The sequence below is a fragment of the Lissotriton helveticus genome (genome assembly GCF_964261635.1).
Source record: "Lissotriton helveticus chromosome 1_1 unlocalized genomic scaffold, aLisHel1.1 SUPER_1_unloc_39, whole genome shotgun sequence".
NCBI classification, from domain to species: Eukaryota; Metazoa; Chordata; class Amphibia; order Caudata; family Salamandridae; genus Lissotriton; species Lissotriton helveticus.
The window spans coordinates 1,951,175-1,969,788 of NW_027611680.1; the positions used below are offsets into that span (position 1 = coordinate 1,951,175).

Here is an 18,614-nt window from a genome sequence, read left to right on the forward strand (position 1 = left end):
ACAAGTATTCCTTTATTATATATTTTTTTACAATTGGCATTTCTTGTAGAGTTTGTTTAATACATCCATTAGTATATATGACTTCACAGGTTGCAGGTAAATATTCCATCAATTCATCTGTTAAATCTTCTGTAGGTATGAGCAGTAATTCAGTGGTGGCCCCATTCTCTTAAAACCACCCCAAGCACAGTTATGGGCAAAAATACAATTAAAAGCCCCTGCACAGCATTATGGGTTAAGATTAGCATCATTATTAGCATTCATGAAAGGGTTTCAATGTTTTTGAATTTTACTCATCAGGGACATCTAGGGACGACTATGTGAACTGCAGCTTGATGTATAATATTTTAAATGCTATTGCATTTGCCTCATCAGGGACATCTAGGGACAACGAGGTGAACTGCAGCTTGATGTATAATATTTTAAATGCTATTGCATTTGCCTCATCAGGGACATCTGGGGATGAGGAGGTGAACTGCAGCTTGATGTATAATATTTTAAATGCTATTGCATTTGCCTCATCAGGGACATCTGGGGATGAGGAGGTGAACTGCAGCTCTTTGTAGAATTATTTGGATACTATAATATTCACTTCCCACTGCTAATCTCGTCCCATAATGCTTTGCAGGGGCTTTTAATTGGGACTGTATTTGTGACCATAACTGTGCTTGTGGTAGTCCTAAAAGGATGGGACCACCACCGATTCGAATCGTTCAGCAAGATGTGCTCTTTGTTTTGAAGGCATCTTCTTGGTTCTCCCCCTAGCTCCTTGAGGAATCCTTCTTCTTCTCCTGGGCACAGCACAGCGGAGCAGCAGGATGAGCAGACCTCTGAATCCATGGTGCCACAACACTGTGAAGCTGCAGAGAAAGGTGGAGTCAGATGGCACCACACCACACCACACCTAAGCAGGAATATATTCACTGAGCTGCTGGTAACTAAGATGGGGTTCACAGCAGCAGAAATCTGGTGCATCATGACGGATGCACCCAAAGGCACCTACCTGCTGACGTTCATGTCCGAACAAATCTGCAGGAGGTATTGGCAGATGTGCTGGTCACGACGGGAGGAGAAACCCTTCTCTGACTTCCACCTGGAATGCCAGCTCGTGCTGGAGGTCAAGAGAATGACCGTGCACGTCTACAACCCACATGTCAATGTCCAAGACCTGACAACCTTCCTACGCCGCCACTGCACAGTGACTAAAGCACCCTCCCGCAACCTGGACAGTGATGGCATCTGGGATGGTAAATGGACAGCAATGGTGAAGCTGAAGGAGGACCCGTTGGCCCCAGATGGAATCCGCCACCCCCCTTCCAGTTTCTCTCTAGGGCGCGACTCAGGATACCTGTACTACCCTGGGCAGCCCAAACTATGCAACAGGTGCAGCAAACCAGGCCACACTGGCAAAGACTGCACAGCGCAAATATGCAGGAACTGCAAAAAAGAAGGCCACACAGCAAAAACCTGCAAATAGAAAACCCCATGCAACCTCTGTGGGGCTGTAGGCCATCTCTTTAAGGACTGCCCAAAAAGAGCCAAATCCTACGCCCACGCTGCCCAACCTCAGTGGAGAAGCCAACCAGAGGAGGAGGAGGCAGAAGTGACCCTGCATCCAGTCCCAGCCCCGCGGCAGGAGAGGGGGACCGGGAAAGGGAAGGGCCACAACCAGAACGCGCCCAAGCCCAAGCAGGACACCGCCAAGGTCCCATAGACACAGACACCCAACGATACCATCCCTGAGCCCGGTGTAAACAGTGAGCTAATGGAGACTCCCACCCCAACTGCCACCGAGGCCCCGGAGGAAGGTGCCTGGACAACACAGGAGCGCAGGAAAAGGAGACACTCAACGGACTCTGAAGGAGCAAGCAAGAGACCCTCGAGCACCCACAACTCCTACTCCGCGCTCGAGGATCCAGAAGAAGAAATGCAGCCGGAACAAGACACCACGAATGAGCAACTCAAGCAAGTGACAGAAGTGCTGAGGGAGATGAGGGCGCTGGCAAACTCCATGGAAGCATCCCTACCCCCATCGCCAACAAGAGTAGAAGAGGTTGAGATCACCATCGAGGGCCAAGAGCAAGACCTGCCCGTCACCCCAGAGGAGGCCGACCACGAGCCCAGCCAAGAAGGTGGAGCAGCCATCGTGCAACAGCAAGCAACAGCCGCCGAGCAGGAAAGCCCAGCACAAGAGACCCGACAGGAGGCTCAACCAGCCCCGTAAGTAGCCTTGTCGAATGTTTTTGCAACCAATTGCCTCGACTTGATAATTAGTCTTTAAGTATTAAGTTTACTCTTAAAAACTAATTAATGATGGCTATTTCATTATTTTCCGTAAATGTCAGAAGTATTAGAGACAGGCGCAGATGGGCTAGTACTTTGAGTTTTCTTGCCAGCCAGGAGTGTGATGTGTACATGATTCAGGAATGCTCCATCCCCTTTGCAACGTCATACTCCCACCTAGAGCAGCAGTGGACCCTAGGGCCTTCCTTTTGGTCTGGGTGGAACAGCAGTAGGTCTGTGGGAGTGGCTACCTTAGTCAGAGGAAGGCGTTTCACGATGGACTCAGTCACCGAGCTGGGGGGCGGCAGGGCTCTTGTCGTCGACGGTTCGTGGGCAGGAGAGCCAGTTAGACTCATCAACGTGTACGCCCCTTCTGACGTAGGCGAGCGACGGGAGCTGTTTCAGCGCCTCAGGCCACAGTTGGTCACCTCTAGAACAAATTTGATGGGTGGGGACTTCAACTGTATTCTAGAAGCAGGTGGTAGATGTGGGGCCAGGGCTGGGGAAGGACGGATGGATGACGCTGCGAGACTACTGGTGGAGATGGTGGGGGAGGCCTCCCTGACAGACGTCATTGGGACCATGGGGGCGGACGCCAGGAACTTCACCTGGAGTCGCCCTGATGGTTCCTTGCGCTCCGGGATAGACTTCATCTTCACCTCTCAATCAGTGAAGCTCAAGCAACATTCAATGGTGACAGTTCATTTCTCCGACCACAGAGCTATCCACTTCCAAGGGGAACTGACGGGCAAGTTCCTGACAGGTCCAGGCACTTGGAAACTGAATAGCTCTCTGCTGGAGAAAGAGGGGGTGATGGAGGTGTTGAGGGAGACATACACCCAGTGGCAGGCCATGAAAGACACATTCGAGTCCACAGGGAAATGGTGGGAATGGGTCAAGGGCAGGCTCCGGGATTTTTTCAAGAATGTGGGCAGGCAGGTTGAAAGGGGGAGAAAGAGGGAGTTCAGTAGACTACAGCAAGAGCTGCAAGAACTGCACGACCTCCAACTCCGGGGATGGGACGTCATGAGCACCCTGGAAGAAGTCAAGAAAGAGCTGAGCGAGCACTTTCACGACGAATCCAGGAGGATCATTTTCCGTTCCAAGGTGGAGAACTTGGAGAAGGGGGAGAAATGCAACTCCTTCTTCTTTAAGAAAATCCACTCTGCGCACACCCCTCTGGTTCAACTGCGCAACAAGGAGGGACCCTCTGTGACACAAGGGAGGACATTAAGAAGGTAGTGACAGATTTCTATGGGGACCTCTACTCAGAGAAGAGGTCAGAGGGAGACCAGGCAGAAAAGTTTCTTTCTGGTATCCCAAGAACTGTTTCCCCAACAGTGAGAGAAACCCTAAATGCCCCCCTGACTTTGGACGAGCTGCACCTTGCAGTGAAATCCTTCAAGCCAGGAAAGACACCGGGTAGTGACGGTCTCCCAGTCGAGTCTATGCCTCACTGTGGGACCTAGTGGGACCGGATCTCCTGCAGGTGTATGAGGAGATGGAGAGGGAGGGAATAATGCCCCGCACTCTGAGGGAAGGAATGATTGCTCTCTTGTATAAACATAAGGGGGAGAGATGTGACCTAAAGAACTGGCGTCCCATCTCTCTCCTGAATGTAGACTACAAGATCCTTGCAAAGACGCTAGTGAACAGACTGAAGGGCGCCATGGGAGAGTTAGTACACCCAGACCAGACCTGTGGGGTCCCGGGGCGCAGGGTCGCAGATAGCCTGGCACTGATAAGGGACACGATCCAGTACATCACGGGGCGCAAGATCCGGGCTGCCCTGGTCTGTCTAGATCAGGAGAAGGCTTTCGATCGCGTCTACCATGAGTTCATGGAGAGGGTACGACACGGGTTTGGGCTGGGGGAGCGCTTCTGCGGTTACGTTAAAGTAATGTATAAAGACATCTTCAGTTCAGTCATTGTAAATGGTTGTAAAACAGACCCCTTTCCTATCAGGTCTGGGGTAAGACAAGGCTGCCCGCTCTCGCCACCTCTGTTTGTTTTGGTTATAGAACTTTTCGCCGAGTACATCAGGAAGAACCCAAACATCAGAGGAATCCAGACACCCGGCGACGCGAAGAGGAAGGTCAAGTGCTCGCTGTACATGGACGATGTCACCCTCATCTGCGCGGATGGAGAATCAGTCAAATCCCTGCTGGAGGCGAGCACAGACTTCGGCAAGGCATCAGGGGCGAGGATAAACGTGGACAAGTTGCAGGCCAAACTCTTCGGGCGATGGGATCTCTGCAACGAGCCTCTCCCCTTCCCCATTGAGGCAGGACTGATGAAGATCCTCGGCGTCTGGTTTGGAGGACCAGGGGCGGCAGCGAAGAGCTGGAACGAACGCTTGGCCAAGGTGAAGCAGAAACTGGGTCTCTGGAGCCTGAGAAACCTGAGCATTGAAGGGAAGGCTCTGGTGCTCAGGAACGACGCCCTGCCCGTGCTGCAGTATGTGACACAGGCCTGGCCACTCCTGGCCAACGTAGCACGGGCCATCAACAGTATGGTGTTCCATTTCGTCTGGCACTCAAAGATGGACAGGGTGAAACGGTCGGTCATGCACAAGGAACACCGCAAAGGGGGGAAGGCAGTCCCCGACATCCCAACGATCCTCAGGGCGTTCTTTGTGTGTGGCTGCGTCCGGATAACCCTGTTAAACATGAACAAGGACCACTCTGCCTACAAAGTCTTCCGCTTTTTCCTTCTCCCGGTGTGGAGACGGCTGGGATGGGATAAGTGGGAAAATGCAGTGACTTTCAACTGGGACCTCCCATGGTACTACAGGGTGTGGAAAAGTTTGTGGGGGAATTTGGGCTGAACTGTGTCACTCCTTGCCTCTGGAAGCCCAAGACAATCCGCAAACTGATCAGGACCAGGGACACCACCGAAGCAGTGAGTGACCTGCCACCAGCAACGGCAACGCACGTGTGGGGAAATGTGTCCTCCCCAAGTCTGACCAACAGACACAAGGACATAGCATGGATGTCTGTGAAGGGGGGCCTGCCAGTGAGGTCCTTCATGCACAGCAGAGGCCTGTGCCCGCACAGGAACTGCCCAAGGGGATGCTCCGCAGAGGAATCTGCACACCATCTCTTCTGGGCCTGCCCCTTTGCCCAGAGACTAAGGGCTGCCTTACGACAAGAACTGCTAGCCCTTATTCCCTACGAGAACATTACAGAACAGTCCATGATGTACGGGCTGTTTCCAGGGACACACAAGGGGGAAGCTATCCAGGGGTGCTGGAGGCTCCTCTGCTGTATTAAGGACATTCTCCTGTTCGCCAGGACCCGCCTGGTGACCAATGGAGAGGTGGTGAACCGAGAAGGGTGCCGCAGGATGGTGCTGAGCCTGCTTAGAGACTATGCAGCCATGGACAAGCAGAAAAGTGAGGAAGGGGAAGAACTGTAACTAACCCCCCCTACCCCACTGGACTCTTTAAAGTGGCCCCATTAAAAACTGCAAGCGCTAGCTGCAGACATTTCTGAACCCCAAACCGACGTTTTGTAAATGGTTTAATGCATTGATTAAAAAGTTGAAGTGGACTGCCTTCCCTAAGGGGGAGGTACCACTTCCTTGAAAACTATGTATCGCAAACTTTTAAGCACTTAATAAAAGTCTTTGCCCCAAAACTAAAAAAAAAAAAAAAAAAAAAAAAAAAAGGGGCCTTGAATAATAAGTGTTACAGATGGGTCGGAGTCAGAAATGACGCCCAGAGAAGGAAGGAAGCAAATGAAGTGCACCCCCCCCCCCCATTGCTGCAAACCAGCTCTAGACGGAATTTATACATTTAGGATCACAACAGCACAAGTCACCATGGGGCTGCTAGGAGCCTTGCTCTCACTGGAGGGGGCGTGGCCAGCAACAGTCATTTGCATACCCAGAAGCCTCTGCGGCAAACACCCAATACATCAGTAGAGGCGACACAGGCCTCTGTTTAACAGTAGAAGGAGCGCCTGTAGCTGTGCACACAGAGGCATTCATGGGGGTGACTGACACGTCACCGGTGAAAAGTCACCCTACTAGTAGGAAGTTATATTTTTATTGTGACTGCGCGGACATGACAACCTTTCACCATGTTGACTGTAGAGCTCTTCGTGGATCACGCGCACTCCGAGGGGCCGTGAGAAGCGGGAGTTTATTGTAGTTTTTGAAGGGTTTCTGTACAAGAAATTCCGTGATTGGTTGGAAATGAGAATATCCGGTGGCGGTTTGGCCACGCTGAGGAGAGAAGCCCCACTGCTTTCCTCAGGAAGGCGCCATGAACGTCACGTGACGCAGAACGAGGCGCCTGCGCGAAGGACTGACGCGCGCCTGCGCGAAGGAGCTGGAGCTGCAACGCTCCCTCCTGCCGCTAGAGGTCAGGAGACTCCGGAGGAACCTTCAGCACGTCACCAGCACTCTCCATACCCACAATCCTGTGCGCGCCTCATAATGCTGCTTTACTTTCATATAAATGCAGGGCTCTTTGTGGCATTGAATATGATAAAGAGCGGACATTTAGGAACGAAGGGGCGGAGTATCAGCCCGCTAGTAGGAATGCACGAACCGTAGTTAGGCACACTACTTTACTAAGGGAAGTTTCTGGGTAATTTGCTTCTTATGTGACATTTTAGGAAGCATTGGTAAAATTAGTAGATAGTTTTCGGGTTAGAGCCTGTAAATAAATCACGATTTAGTGGTGCCTTTGTCTGAGTGCCATGTAAAACGTGAGCTAGGCTTGTGTTTGTCTCTGTATGTGTCTTTTAGGTTTATGTCTTTGAGGAGAGCGTGCAGTGTTTTTGCTGATATGTCTTAGTTGTAGTTGGTTGCTTATTTGTGAATCCATATTATCATCTTATTTGTGAATCCATATTATCATCTTCTGCAAGAAAAACATCAACACCACACAATAGCACATCACCGCCACATCCTTCTCAGACCACTCCTTGATAACCGACACCTACCAGATACAAGCAAACAAGAAAAGAGGGAAAGTGTATTGGAAACTGAATGTTGCCCTCCTCCAAGAAAAGGCGCACTGAAGGATTTTGAGGCAATATACGAAGACCTAAGAGGCAACAAACCACATCACACATCCATGGCAGGCTGGTGGGTGCAAACAAAACAACACATAGCCGCCCATTTCAAAACCATAGGGAGAGAAAGAAGTGCACATAAGGCAGAACAATTTGACATCCTGCAAGATAGAATAGCTCTCCTTCACAAGTTAGATGGCCTAGAGATGAAAGTACAACAAGAAATGACAAAGGCAAAACAAGAAATGAACACATGGTTAGAAGAAAAAGGGAAGGAGACTATCTTCAACGCCAGAGTAAAACACTATGAAGAGGGAGAAAAATGCACCTCCTTTTTCTTTAGGAAAAAAACACAAGTTCAAAAGAAATTCAGGAGCTGATAGACAAGGAAGGGGAAAGTCAGGAAGGGACAGAAAAATGTAAACAAGTGGCAAGAATGTTTTATGAAAAACTGTACCTAAAAGGAAATGAAAGCCAGGATTTAATTTCACAACATGTTGACCTAATTGAAAACTGTTTGTCATCTAATGAAAGTGATTTTATGAAGAAAGAGCTCACAGGGAAAGAGTTCTTGCAAGCTCTACAGAAATGTAACAAGCTATCTAGCCGGGGGTGGATGGGCTCCCATGGGATTTCTACAAGGTTTGCTGGCCAATCATATCCCCAATGTAATAGAAATGTTTTATGAATGTGTATGGAACAACTCCATCCCAGACACTTTTTGTCATGGGATAATATCTCTGATACACAAAAAAAGGACCAGAAAAAAAGATTGGTAACTTGAGACCAATCTCCCTTTTAAACGTGGACTACAAGCTTTTCACAAAGGTTCTAGCCAACAGGATGAAGAAAGTATTACAAACCGTAATACACAAAGATAACACCTGCACAGTCCCAGGCAGACAAATCAGGGACAACCTTATAACTTGAAATGCTATATACAAACGCAACTAGCTGTGTAAATATAAGTGGATCACTGTCTAACCCCTTTTGCATCCAGACAGGAGTACGTCAAGGCTGCCCCCTATCCCCAGCCCTCTTCATATGTGCCCTGGACCCTTTACTGATACAAATCAGAAAAGACAAACTCATCAGAGGGACACTATTACCAAGAGTCAAAGGGCTGGAGGCCAAATGCATTGCTTACATGGACGACCTCACAGTAATCTGCAAAACACCACAAGCAGTGAGGACAACTAATTTGCATCTACTAATCTTCAGCTAAGCATCCGGACTAACTTAAACGAGGAGAAAAGAACAGTTCTCACCAAGGGCCAATGGGACAACCTAACCAAGCTACCAGTCAAGACCACCACAGAGCCCACGAAAACTTAGGTATCCACTTCTCCCAAGACACAAAGGGGGAAAAAACTGGCAAGAAGCAACAAAGAAAGTCACAAACAAACTAGACCTCTGGCGCACAAGAAAGCTAAGCCTGGAAGGGGAAATCTTGCTCACAAAAGCAGTTATACTGCCAATCCTTTTATACATAGCTGTGGTTTCCCTCCAACCAAAGCCATGCTACAAAAACTGAACAGGCTACTTTTTACTTTTCTTTGGAACTCTTCAGCAAAACAACTGAAAAGAGAACTCATCTGCAAATCCCACGACAAAGGAGGGAAGAAAATGCCACGTGTTGGAGACTTTTTGCTAACTAAATATTTCATGCTATGCTACAGAAGCCTGCACAGCAAGAACACAAAAAGTGCAGCGTACATCAAATTTCACGCAGGCTTTTTGTTCCACTGTTTCAAACTCAACTCAGTAGCAAACAAAGTCTTTGACCTCATCACACCCCCAATGTACATACGCCGAGAACCCCTCATGGTGAAAAACAAAGCTCTACTGTAAGACATTGGGGAGAAAACTACGGCAAGACAACTGACCACTGACATTGAAAATCAAACAACAATGAACACTATCGCCAACTGGCCGGAAAAAAAGACAGCTGAAACGTGGAAACAAGTAAGCTGGAAACGCCTGACCAATGAGCAAAGAGACTTAGCCTGGATGGTTGTCCACGAATGCCTCCCCACCAGACAGTTCCAACACCGCAGAGGGATGGCGAGAACACAAAAATGCCCCAGAGAAAGCTGCCTACACAAAGAAACAACAACTCATCTGATGTGGAACTGCCCATATGCACAGACACTATGGAAGAAGCTGGGCAAGCTCATAAAACACATAACCTCCATGATAAACCAACAACATGAAAACATTCCATTCTCTACGGCCTGGTTCTACCCTCCGCAGACAAAGAGACCGCATGGAAAATAATCAACGCAGGGAAAGAAACCCTGTAGCTCTCCACAATCCTATTACTTTTCTCCCACAAACAACAGACAACAAAGGAATGATTAAAGTTGTGTTTCAATAAAGCAATGATATATGTAATGTATGACATTAAAAATGTAGGCCAGGCGGAAGCTATCCAAACATGGAAATATAAAGAGTGGGCCAAATGGCTAATTAAAGCGTCATAAAAGGCCCCCCAACATTGGGTACGTCTTAATATATTAATGCATCTAGATGGAAACCACCAAAGTACATGTCTGCGAGCACCACACTTTGGACTGGTAAAAAGTACACCACCCTACAAGGGATTGGTTAAAATGTACCATGCACCAAAAACTTCATAAATAAAGATATATTGTATACAAAAATATTTTTACGAAAAAAAAGAAATTGGTGGGTGCCAGTGGTACAGAGTAGGAGCTGTTCTATCACGAAAGAAGGATGGCAATGAGTGGGTGGTTGCATATGCATCTCGGACCCTGACACAAGTCGACAGAAATTTTTCAGTGATAGGGAAAGAATTACTCACTCCAACTTGGGCTGTAGAGTGTTTCAGTGTGTATGTTCAGGGCAGGTAAATCAATATCTGTGCAGACCATAACTCTTTAGTGAATATTTCAAAACCAGGAGGTGGAGAAAATATAACAACACAGTTAGCACGATTGGTTTCAAAGTTGCAAATGTATTATTATGATATTGTATGTGTTCCAGGCAAAAATACTTGTGTTTCTGATGGGTTGTCACAGTTACCAGTTGAATCGTGCAACACACAGGAAATGGATGAGAGTGGGGTACATGTATGAAGATGTGATGTGTCATAGGAATAGGGATGTGGCGAATGTGTTAGAGTTGTTGGAGGCGAAAGGGATAGAAGAAATGGAAAAAGATGTGGTGCTGCTGGGTGTAAAAAAATTCATTGTAAATGTGTGGCCTTTGCAATGGCAATTGCAAGCTGCATATAGAACCCATTTTGGAAGGAAAAGGGAGAATTATCCTTTTGTAAATGTATTGTCCTTAAAGGAGGTAGATTTGTACCTCCTATTAGGATTCGCAAGAACATCATCAAGTTAGGACATGAAGGCAATTGGAGGATGTCAAGCATGAGGCGGAAAGTTTAGGAACAAAATTAGGTGGCCAGGTTTGGACGGTATGGTGGATAGTTGGGTGAGGGAATGTAGTACATGCATGTCAAGTGACAAAGTGATTAAACCAATCATGGTCCCTTTGCAAACTGTAGATTCATCTAATGGGCCATGGTGGAAAATACCAATTGATATTATGGGGCCATTTGCAACGTCACCATCCAAAGAGGCATATGCCATTGTTCTCATTGGGCATTACTCTAAGTGGGCGGCAGTTCATATGGTTGGTAGCGTGACCACGGAGGTGGTTATTGATTTTTTGGAAGATGTTTTTTCCAGGAAAGGTGTACCAGAGTCGTTGGTGTCTGACAATGGGCTGGTGCTTAAATAAAGTAAGATGCAGTCGTTTTTGGAAAAATGAAATCATGTAAGGGCGTTGTTGTATTATCCCGATAGTAATGGCCAGGTTGAGCGGTTCAATGGAATTGTCAATGAGGCAATACAATTTGCACTTAAGTCTAGCTTATAATGGATGAAAGGGGATGCTCTTGTAACTCACTGGCTGAATTTTAGCGAGGAGGTTTCGCAGACTTGCTTGCTGCCCGAGGATATCTTAACAACTCGCCGGACCCGCTTCGCGGGTCCCGCATCGTGGGGAAAGGACCCTGTAATCAACTGTCACCAAGGGGTAAGGCGAGGGCACAACAGGGCTGCGAGCGCTGTGACCACAGGGACTCAGTTTCCCAGGAGTCCTGTGTGAACTACCACCACCACCTGGTCCGCTCTCCCTGTCAGCCTGACCCGCCCCCTACATCGAAGGAAGGATTTAATCCAGCTGCGCCGAGCAACAGAGGGATGATCTTGTAACTCACTGGCTGAATTTTAGCGAGGAGGTTTCCCAGACTTGCTTGCTGCCCAAGGATATCTTAACAACTCGCCGGACCCGCATCGCGGGTCCCGCATCGTGGGCAAAGGACCTTGTAATCAACTGTCACCAAGGGGTAAGGCGAGGGCACAACAGGGCTGCGAGCGCTGCGACCACAGGGACTCGGTTTCCCAGGAGCCCCTGTGTGAACTACCACCACCACCTGGTCGGCTCTCCCTGTCAGCCTGACCCGCCCTCTACATCGAAGGAAGGATTTAACCCAGCTGCGCCGAGCAACAGAGGGATGCTCTTGTAACTCACTGGCTGAATTTTAGCGAGGAGGTTTCACAGACTTGCTTGCTGCCCGAGGATATCTTAACAACTCGCCGGACCCGCATCGCGGGTCCCGCATCATGGGCAAAGGACCTTGTAATCAACTGTCACCAAGGGGTAAGGCGAGGGCACAACAGGGCTGCGAGCGCTGCGACCACAGGGACTCAGTTTCCCAGGAGCCCCTGTGTGAACTACCACCACCACCTGGTCCGCTCTCCCTGTCAGCCTGACCCGCCCTCTACATCGAAGGACGGATTTAACCCAGCTGCGCCGAGCAACAGAGGGATGCTCTTGTAACTCACTGGCTGAATTTTAGCGAGGAGGTTTCCCAGACTTGCTTGCTGCCCGAGGATATCTTAACAACTCACCGGACCCGCTTCGCGGGTCCCGCATCGTGGGCACAAGACCTTGTAATCAACTGTCACCAAGGGGTAAGGCGAGGGCACAACAGGGCTGCGAGCGCCGTGACCACAGGGACTCAGTTTCCCAGGAGCCCCTGTGTGAACTACCACCACCACCTGGTCCGCTCTCCCTGTCAGCCTGAACTGCCCCCTACATCTCCCCCCGCCTCCTCTCCCTTTTAGCGAGCAGAATTTACCGCTGCGCGGGAGTGCGCTGGTGCGTCCCGGGAGAAGCCCGGGACAAGGGCGGGACCGTCTGTGGCCGTCAGGGGCCAAATGAGGCTAGGCTGGGCCCGGTCCCTTACATTTATAACTTGTCCATTTTTTGCTAAAGGTTTGTTGCCTACTGGGGTGCCTCAAGTATCAAGGATGCCTACAGACATGCCTAGTCCTTTACCCTCTAGTGTTGGGGTCTCCATCCTTGGCCCCCTTGATAAATACTTTGCGAGGGCAAATAAAGAAATTGACAAAGAACTCCTGCTAGCGGAGAAACGCGCAGAGCGTCGTCGCTCTATAGAATCACTAAAAAGGAAACCATTGATTACCCCCCAAAATGTAACTATTTCCCAAGAACTGGGTAGTACTGGTAGGTTGGATGTAGATGCTGAATTATTCAGCACCGACCCCATACCTAGCATTTTTCGAGATCATAGTACAACCCCTGCCGACCTTGAAAACACTAGTATTGGCAATTCAATTAGTCCTTCTATTGTTTCTAATAGTCTTATTGATCTAAACTCTTCAGTTCCTCCGATACATGCAACGCAACTTCATTCAACTTTATCTAATCATCCAATCAATATTGTTGAATCTCTTGAGATTATCTCATCACTGACTGCTAGCAAGTCCAAAATTCATCCCAAAAATCCACGGAGGGTATCCCACACTCCGCCAAGGAAAAAACGGAGAAAAGATGGGATAAAGAGAAAAGGGGTAAAATTATTGAGCACTATTCCTCATCTAGTGGGCCCTAAAACCAAACCAGCTGGCCCACTAGTGAGTGAAGTTTTACCAGAAACTCAATTATCACCATCCCCCCTGGAGAATCAATAACTATGCATAATAAAGAGCCTACAGACCTATTTGAACAGCTTAAAAAATCTTACATGCTCCCACTCATGGAGAGAGTTAGAATTTTGGGGGAAAAAATGGATTGCCTACTAGCAGCTGTCCACCTGAGCACAACCCCTGATCTTGTGAAACCCGGAGACCAGCCCCGACCAAAATGCCAGATAAGTTCAACTACATTGAACCCAAGTAGCTCACACAAAATAGATGGTAACCTAACACCTAATAATAAAAGTGTCCCCCCAATTTCTACTAAGCCGATGGCTGCTCACAAGCCAGCCAAAGAGAAGAAATTGTTGGTACCGAATAAATCGCCCCCACCAACGTTTAAGTCCACTGTGTTCCCAGGGGAAGCTAATACCAAAAGAACCATCGTAAATCGTAGAACTACAGTGGACTTACCTCCAGAGTCAGCTAACTTTGTGATCCTTTTAACAGGTGTTCCCACTATCAATATTGGAAATTTTGAACAATTTTTACGAAACCTAGTGGGTCTCCCTCAATCGACCCCTATGCTTCCCTTAATGTTGGATCTGGGTTGCTATCCAATAGAGGAACTAGCCAAACTGAGAATTATCCTATTATGGAGGAGAATATGGGTAACCCCTGAATTGGCTTCCTTTGCTGTGGGCGTAGAAGACCTCAGACGAATAGTGGGTAGTGGTAATATCCCTTGGTTTAAAGCGGTTAAATCCACTCTGTCAGATATGGGCCTTATCAAGCTATGGTTCGATCCAAGGACCAGAGTGTTCCCCGGGAAAAAGGATATCAAAGATCAGTTTTGGGCTACATACAGAAATAGACTGATAATGAAACATAGCTCATTAACCCTCTCTGGTAGATTTCTGAGCCACAAAGTGGATACAAGTATGGAGATTTACTGGGATGTCATTACAAAGGGCATAGATAAAAAACTCTTCCATCAATTTAGAGCAGGAACGTTACCCTTGAGGTCGTTTACACATAAATGGGGGGTGAGGGGGGGGATTGGGGATTTATGCCCACGGTGTCAAGACCAGAAGGAGACCTTGGGTCATTTCTTCTTTGTATGTCCTGCATATGTTGGCCCACGAAAAAAATGGCTTAAACCAATTTGCCAGAAGCTCAAGACTAGAGGGGCAGATGAGGCTTTAAGGTTGTTAGGGACGGTAACATCTCTCCCGGTAGCTATTTCGGTAGCAAAATTTCTAGGTTGGTCTTGGCTGATTAGAGTTAAACATACGCATAGTATTAGTTAGCCTGACAGTCTATTGTTACTTTTAGTATTATTATTATTTTTTATCTTGAACAGCCAGTGGTGATGTATTGTGATGTATCGTGATGTAGCGTGCATTATGTAATTCATGCATTATGTTGGCTTTAAATGTTATTTTGTGTGTTTTACTCTGTGATGTCTTTTATGGTTAATTTTACCGAAATAAAGACTTTTGAAACTGAAACTGGATGAAAGCGCTTCAAAGTATGTTGTTATCGTACACAATTACACATCATTCAGTAACAGGTAGAATGCTGTTTGAGGTGTTAAGAGGAAGGAAACCTTCTTCAAAACTTGTACGTTGGTTGTTGAGGATTAAGAAGGAAGAGAAAGGGAAGTCAGAGGCTGAGCTTCAGGTGAAGAGGAATGTGGAACGGAGTCAAACGAAAGTCCTTAACAGAATCAACATTGTTATTAATAATTTTTTAAGCTTGTAAAGCACACAGCTACCCCCAGCGTGAGTTTCCTGGCTCTAAGACAGGCGGCAGGTGCGGGTACTCTTAGAGGGCTAAGAGTTGGAAAATAGCCAGTTCTTCAAGTGGCATCTGAAAATAGATTCAGATTCAGCCATCTGCAAGGACATTGGCAGGTTGTTCCAGGCTTTGGCTGTGATCACTGCGAAAGCTCTGCCACCCATTCTGGAGCGGCGAAAACGGGGAGTCACCAAAAGGCGGAGATGGTTTGATCTGAGAGAGCGGTTACACTGAGCATGCTTAGGTCAGGCTCTAAAGTAGGCCGGTCCCTGACCCAGCATTGCTCTAAAAGCTAAAACCAGTGACTTAAACTGATTGTGCATGGTCACTGAAAGTCAGTGAAGCTTCTTCAGTTGGGTAGAAATCGAGTGGCGATATGGGATGTTATCGATCTACCTGGCCGCCGCATTCTGAACAATCTGTAAGCGTTTGATCATGGAGGCAGGAGCCCCAGCGTACAGACTGTTAGCATAGTCCAGATGTGAGGTGATCAGGGTGTGAACAATGATCCGCCGAGATTCCCGAGGGAGAAAAGGGAGAATTTTGAGAATCATGTGCAATTTACCGAAACACACTGAGGAAACCTGGTTGAATTGAGATTTACAGGATAACTCGTTGTTGAACTGGAATCCAAGATTCCAGGCTGAGTCCACAGGTTCCGGAGGGGGGTTCAACTCCAATGGCCACCATCAAAGAGGTGGAGGAGGGTTTTTTGATGAAAAAACAGCACCTCGGTGTTATCAGAGTTGAGCCTAAGCGTGTTTGATGCCAACCGGGTGGAGATGTTGCACACGCAGTGTCTAAAATTAGAGAAAGCTGCTTCAGAGTGACCCTTAAATGAGAACACCAATTGTGTGTTGTCAGCATTAGAAATCACTCTGACACCACAAGATTCTACCACTGAGGCCAGAGGAGAGAGATAGACATAAAAAAATAGCGGGCCCAGCGCAGAGCCCCGAGGGACTCCACAGTTCAGTGGTTTCTCCTCAGACACAAATGGCTGAACGGAGACCTGTTGAGTGCGGCGATCTTGAAAGGATCTGATCCAGGATAGAGGGGTACCCCGAATCACGAGACTGTATAGTCTCTCAAGCAAAATATCATGAGAGACCGTATCGAATGCCGCGGACAGGTCGTGAAGCACCAGCATCGCAGCTTCACCTGTGTCCAAACATTCACAAATGGTTTCAGAACCCTCCAGCAGCGCAGTCTCTGTGCTATATCCAGATCTAAACCCGGATTGTGAGTCGTGTACATGATGGCACGTCTCAAGATAGCTCGATAATTGCTCCTGAACTACTTTTTCCTGGACTTTGGCTGGTTTAGGTAGCAGGGAAATGGGGCGGTAATTTTTAATAACGGAAGGATCCGCATCCGTTTTTTCCAAAATAGGTATTAACATGGCCTGTTTCCAGGTCAAGGGAAAGATGGAAAGCCCCAGTTCACAGGGAGGTGTTCCAAATCAAGTTCAAAGGAGAGATAATGAGGGGGGCTAAAGAGCTAAATAATAATGCCAGGCAGGGGTCCTTTGTGGAGCTTGATTTACAGGCAAGCAATTTCTGGAGTGCTAAATCAGTGGAGATCGGGTGAAAGGTGGTGAATGGCTCACTATTGGTTACCACTGAGTTTTGAACCGGGCAATCCAGAGTAGGGCCGGACGTAGAGTAAATGTCTAATATTTTATCTTGAAAGAAGTCCGATAGTCCATTTCAGAGTTCCTGAGTAGGGGGAATCATGCTAGATAATGCGAATGGTTTAGCAAAATCTTTCACTATTTAAACAAGCCTTTACAATGCAATAGGTCTTGCATTTGTGAGAGAGCTATTGGCACTGAAAATTAAGTATGGGCGAATTTTGCGGATTTGCGATCTGCAAATTTGCGCGAAATCGGCCAAAAAATCTGCGAGTTTCCTAAAAAATTCACAAACTCGCGGATTTGCCCAAAAGACTGTTTCCCACTGTCTACAGTGGCTAACAGTAAGTGCTACCTCGTTGGGTAAATGTATAGTGCTTTTCCTACACTACAGCTACGTAAAGTGCCAGAAGAGTTGTCTCCAGTGACCATGTGTGTGTTACTATGCCATCGCGCCGAAGGGCGCCGGGGTCCCTTGAGTTAGCTGCTCATAAAAAATAAAAAAAATCCACCGGCTCGCGAGTTTGCGAATTTTCGGCAATTTCGCGAGATTCACTGATCGCGAAATTGCCAAAAATCCGCAAATTTCGCGAGCGTAACAAATTTTTGGCCCGTGCTTACTGAAAATGACAATGTATTTTATCTATGTGTTTTGGTTTGGAGTGGAGTGGATGTATGTGGTTTGAAGTGGAACTATTTGGGCTGAATTGGAATTCTTAGTTGTGGAATTTTATGGGGTGGAATTGTGTGGTGTGCAGAATATTTATGTCGTGCAATTATGTCACATACATGTTGAATACGTGGGTGAGAGCTGTATAGAATAGATAGAAATTAAGATATAGAGGGATAGGTAGTTTATGCAAGAAGTGATGAATGAACTCTAGATAGAGTAGCAGAAAGTGTGTGAGGGAGAGAGAAAGAAGGGGAGAGCATGCTACAGATGCATAAAGAGCGAACACCAAGTGGCAAGAAGTGTTATAAACAAGTTACCTATATTCCACTTCAACCGCACCAGTTAATCAAACCCTAAAACTCCCCCCACTTTTACAAATCACGTCCTCTGCTTACTCAAGCCCCAGATGCTCACTTGTTAGGTTGTAGAATTTGTTTCTTTTGAGCAGTGCCGAAAGGCTCCAAATACCCCACTGTACCGCTAGATCAATTCCAGGGCAAGTTTCTGCAGCATTGCAGCACCAAGAAAGTGCACGGAAACTGCTGAACGGACCTCACTCCTAGCCCGCCTCGAAAGTGCACTCCCCCCAATGTAATTCTGAGATTGGACGTCTAGTCAGTAAGATGTGTACCTTGTTCCTTCACTATATGGCTGTTATTAATGCCTGCTGCCAACGCATACTTAGAAAATATGCGTCTATATTTTTTATAACTATTTATATGAATCCTTTTTTTCTGGTTTAACGACAGGTATTTTGTATGCAAAAAAAGTGCCATAAATCACAAAACTCTGATGAATAAATCTAAGAGATTTTTAATATGATTGTCTAAATCCTATTCTTTTTTTATGTATGCACTTTTCCTGCTTTAGTGTTTTTTGAAAGTGAGAATATTGGCAGTTTCAAGATGGCGGGATTATTAGCGAACCACACAGTAGGGTTTGTTCTCCAAATAAGCTACAAACGTTGTGCAGCTGGGATGAATTTAGATCTAATCCGGGCGGGAGGAGGTGGTGGTGGGCGGGCAGCACGGTCGAGATTAAGTGAATTGCAACAGGCACAAAAGCTTAACATGCACTCTCAGTGTAACACGAGCATGTAAAGGATTAGGAACACAAAACGAATGTAAAGCACAGCAGACTTGAAGTGTGCAGTGTGCTGAGCATGAGGCACACAAAAAAAATAAGCGAGGCAGACGTGAAGTGAGAGCCACGATGAGCCAGGAGAACAA

The 18,614-nt window shown here is 47.2% G+C and overlaps 2 pseudogenes; both read left to right on the forward strand.

Moving 5' to 3' along the window:
• The first annotated feature begins 818 nt into the window (after nucleotides 1-818).
• On the forward strand, nucleotides 819-2,224 carry LOC144806002 (uncharacterized; annotated as a pseudogene).
• Nucleotides 2,225-4,396: 2,172 nt separating this feature from the next.
• On the forward strand, nucleotides 4,397-5,956 carry LOC144806009 (uncharacterized; annotated as a pseudogene).
• Nucleotides 5,957-18,614: the final 12,658 nt, after the last annotated feature.